The sequence below is a fragment of the Danio aesculapii genome, chromosome 1, assembly GCF_903798145.1.
Source record: "Danio aesculapii chromosome 1, fDanAes4.1, whole genome shotgun sequence".
NCBI classification, from domain to species: domain Eukaryota; kingdom Metazoa; phylum Chordata; class Actinopteri; order Cypriniformes; family Danionidae; genus Danio; species Danio aesculapii.
This window is the reverse complement of record NC_079435.1, coordinates 2,469,292-2,474,291: the sequence shown is the minus strand read 5'-3', so window position 1 is coordinate 2,474,291 and position 5,000 is coordinate 2,469,292. Positions and strand designations below refer to the sequence as shown.

General features: G+C 33.3%; 1 pseudogene; it reads left to right on the top strand.

Annotated features, from left to right (window-relative positions):
• The window catches only part of LOC130222790 (tetraspanin-1-like), a 13,634-nt pseudogene that overhangs the window by 1,020 nt on the left and 7,614 nt on the right, over positions 1–5,000 (top strand).

Below are 5,000 nucleotides of genomic sequence, written 5' to 3'. Positions count from 1 at the left end.
AACACACATGTAATGAGTCAGAAACCAGCGGTTCACCATTCATAATTATAGAATAAACACCAGCCAAGTGTATTTAATAGAGTCTGTACCAGTACGCTTCATTTTGAGGAACCAAAACACCACAAATGACTCACAATCTCCATCTGTAGTCGAGTATTTCCCAGAATTGCACACAGTTTCTTTATTTCTGTATAGTTTACATAGAAATAAACAGAAAGCTTCCAAAACGTAGAGCTCAGAGCATCTCTTCACACACAGGTTTCTGTTAATTTGCTTAGCATTGTGTTTTTATTGCTTTTTTGGTCATTTTAATGTGTTTTTACAGCTCTGATGTCTTTTGAGAGAAACTGCTGATTAAACAGACAGACAGACGCTGTACAGTGAAGAGTCAATTACATTACTGTCTATATTCGCAGTTCATTCGCATCATAAACACCATTTTATTATATATTATATGCTTTTACTATGTTGAATACATTGGAAATACTGCTCAGTGTAATGTTCTACTGGAAGGTGTTGAAATATTTAGTAAATAAGTACATTTTTAAGCAAATGAATGTTTTCTTAAATGAGTAAACACATACATATTTTGAATATTTAATATTTTATATTAAATTATATAATAGTGCTGTTTAGCAGAGCAATGAAATTTTCACAGTGTTTCCTATTCATTTTCCTTATTTGTTTTAGTTATAAATAATAAACAATATTATTAGGCCCCTATATATATATATATATATACACATACACAGTTGAAGGCAAAAATATTAGCCCCCCTTTGAATTATTGTTTCTTTCTTAAATATTTGCCAAATGATGTTCAACAGAGCATGGACATTTTCACAGTATGTCTGATAATATTTTTTCTTCTGGAGAAAGTCTTATTTATTTTATTTCGGCTAGAATAAAAGCAGTTATTAATTTTTTAAAAAACATTTTAAGGTCAATATTATTAGCTCCTTTAAGCTATATTTGTTTTCAATAGTCTACAGAACAAACCATCGTTATACAATAACTTGCCTAATTACCTAACCTGTCTAGTTACCCTAATTAACCTAGTTAAGCCTTTAAATGTCACTGAGCTGTATAAAAGTGTCTTGAAGAATATCTAGTCTAATATTATTTATATTATATTATTTACTGTCATCATGGCAAAGATAAAATAAATCAGTTATTAAAGATGAGTTATTAAAACTATTATGTTTAGAAATGTGTTGACAAAAATAAAATCTTCTCACATTTAAACAGAAATTGGGGAAAAAAAAATAAACAGGGGGGCTAATATTTTGACATCAACTGTATACATACATATATTTACATATACATACATATATTTACATATATATATATATATATATATATATATATATATATATACATATAATATCTATATATCTATAATATATATATATAGTATATATATATACACACACACACACACACACACACACACACACACATATATATATACATATATATACACACACATATATATATATATACATATATACACACACATATATATACACACACATATATACACACACATATATATATATATATATATATATATATATATAATATATATATATATATATATATATATATATACACACATCCATATACATACATATATATACATACATATATATACATATTACAGGACTTAATATTATGTGCTGTCATCATGGCAAAAACGAAAGAAATCGGTTATTTGAAATTAGTTATTAAAACTATTACGTTGAAAATGTGTCATAAAATATAAAAATAGCCTTTATATTTGTTATATTTGGCTTTCAACTGTACATTTATATAAAAAAAAACTAACCGTTTGAGGATAAATGTGTTTCTAATTCAGTATAAAGGTAAATTATCAACTTTTCGACATCTTTAAAGCATTTCGACTTCATTTTACATTCACTTGTATTGATTTGTGTTAGTTTTACATTAATAAAAATCCTCTTTTCTCATTCAGGAACCGGGAAAATACATCAAAATGTGCTGCAAGGGTTTCCTCAAAGTCATGATGTTTGTCTTCAACGGCATCATCTTCGTGAGTATAAAGGAAATGTTTACGAGTTCTTCGACAATGAGGACATCTATTTTAATGATTTTATGACCGAGCGCTTATCTCTGAGCTACTTCTACCGCAAAACCCCCGAGATTGAGTTACAGACACTCTTATCAAACAAGGAAACCTCGTAAAAACAGCGTCATGTTCTCACACGGAGCCTTTATTATAGGCTTTAAACTGTAAAACACTGAAACATTAGCTTAACAAAGGTCAGCGCTGACTGAGGGGTTTAGTAAAGAACAACTATAACTTAGATCAGTGTTTCCCAACCCTGTTCCTGAAGGCACACCAACAGTCCACATTTTCATCCTCTCCCTAATCAAACACACCTGAATCCTCTTATCATAACATCAGAAGAGACTCCAAAACCTGAAGTTAATGGGTCAGATAACGGAGACATCCAAAACATGTTCTGTTGGTGTGCCTCCAGGAACAGGGTTGGGAAACACTGACTAAGACAACAAATTGTCAAAGTACTGTTTCTGTAACTAGAATAGAATGGAAAAACTTAAACTATTAAACAACTGGATATTTTTAACCCTCAGATTCCAAATTTAGAGAAAATCCAATTGGAAGCTGTCTTAATGAAGTGCTGAGCAATGTATATTAGTATCAAGGATTGAGTTTTGATACACTTTCATACATCCAAAATGTCCTCATGAAACAAGATTTTGACTTGATAATCTTAATATTTTTTTCTTTAAAGAAAAATCTATAGTTTATTTTATAGTTATTACTTCTCCACATAAGCAACATAAGTTTTTGTAATTCGCAAACTCCAGAAAAGTATATTCATAGGTTTTATGTGACGTCACACAATGGTGCAGCTGCCATCTGTGTGACCGGACTGTTTATAGTGGTCGGGAACCTATGGCTCGCGAGCCACAAGTGGCTCTTTGACCAAAAATAGGTGGCTCTTAAGCTGTCTCCCTTCAATAATATTTTGCAGTTTAAAAATGATAACCGCTAGATAACTAGAAATCAGTTTCCTATTGAAAATACAATCACAGTTCCCTCTTTATTGTAATTTTTGCAAGAAAAAGAATAAAAACGTTTCGAACAATGCGTGTGTGCGGCGCTGTGAATAAACTTACGTTTCTATGGTAACCGCGCGCACCTAAATTCAAACAACATTCATGATTAGTGATGGCAAAAAGAAAATAATCCTGAGGAACATCGAAAGTTCAAAATATAAAATATATATATTAGGCTTGTGCCGTATTCGGTAATGCGATAAATCACGGTAATGAATATGCACGATATTGTTATCGCGGGCACTTCAAAATACCGTGAAAAATAATAGATCCGAATTTATATTCTTAGAACGCGCCTTAGCTTATTTTCCATCAACCGCTTGAAGAAACACTGCGTATATGCTGCGCAGAAACTGATGCGCACTCTGATGTAAACAATCCCCGCATGTAGAAGCACTGGGCACACAGTGCACGCCGCCGCTGCCACCGCACTATAATCCTCACATGAAGAAGAAGCATGGCAGAAAGGAGGAACGCTGCCGACAATTTATCCCCCTTCAAAAAAAAAGTCAGAGGTTGGAAATGTTTTGGGTTCCAAAAAAATGCAGAGGGATTGCTGATCGAAGACGGTTTCCCTTTGCACATTCACTTTGATAATTGCTCAAGTTTACTTTTATATTGTGTATTGTTTTATTATATTTATTTGTATTTAAATGTTTGAAGTACTTTTAGTTAAAAAGTTATTAAAGTTACTAAGTTGATGAAACTGAAGTTTTTTGTGTTTTTTACCTGTTTCTCTAGTAAAATTACAATATCGTGATAATACCGTATACCGTGATAAAAGCTCAATCAATTAATCGCAACATGAAAATGTGATACCGGCACATGCCTATAATATCTATATATATATATATATATATATATATATATATATATATATAGATATATATAGTATAGCAGGGTGGCGCAGTGGGTAGCACAATCGCCTCACAGCAAGAAAGTCGCTGGGTCAGTTGATGTCCCCATGTGGAGTTTGCATGTTCTCCCTGTGTTTGCATGGGTTTTCTCCTGGTGCTCTGGTTTCCCCCACAGTCCGAACACAAATTGTCCATAGTGTATGTGTGTGAATCAGTGTGTATGGATGTTTCCCAGTCCTACTCTCCGCTGTGTAAAACATATGCTGGATCGCGTGAAGTCACATATAAAGTCATGTGGCTCTTTAAAAAATGCATTTGCCAAAAACATCAAAAATGGCTCTTTGCTGGAAAAAGGTTCCCGACCTCTGGTTTATGCCGTGAATCTGCTGTGGTGCTGATATAGCTGAATTATGCTATGTTGCTTTAGTAGCGCCAGTAAACTTAACTACTTTTCATTACATAAATGTGTCCTGATGCAATTAATATATTGTGATTTGCCAGCAGGCTATACAGTTCCGTGGTCGAGCTAACGATTAATGTTTTTTTTTATAATAATTTTTTAGGGGTTTTTCACCTTTATTATGATAGGACAGTGGAGATTTCAGATAGGAGAGCATTGGGAGCAGAGAAAAGGAAAGGATTGGCAAAGGACCTCGAGCCGGGAATCTAACTCGGGTCGCCGTGAGCACGTCGGTGCTATATGTCGGCGCACAATACCACTAGGTTATTGGCGTGACACTAATGATTAACGTTAACCCTTTGTGGAGACAGCATAAACCGCATCGCTTGAGTTTCTTTATTACTGAATAAAAGCACACTGTTTTTGTTATCATCGAAATTTGTTCTAAACAAAAACAAGATCGCCTTTACACCTTTAAATGATATCTTACTCTTATTTGCATAACCTAAAATGATGGAGTATGCTGCTACACTTCATCTTTAAATACAGTTGGAGTAATAATAAACACGTCCGGATGTGTAGTACTAATCAGGGGTGATAGTCTTCACTGTAAATACCCCGAGAGCTTCTCTGCTG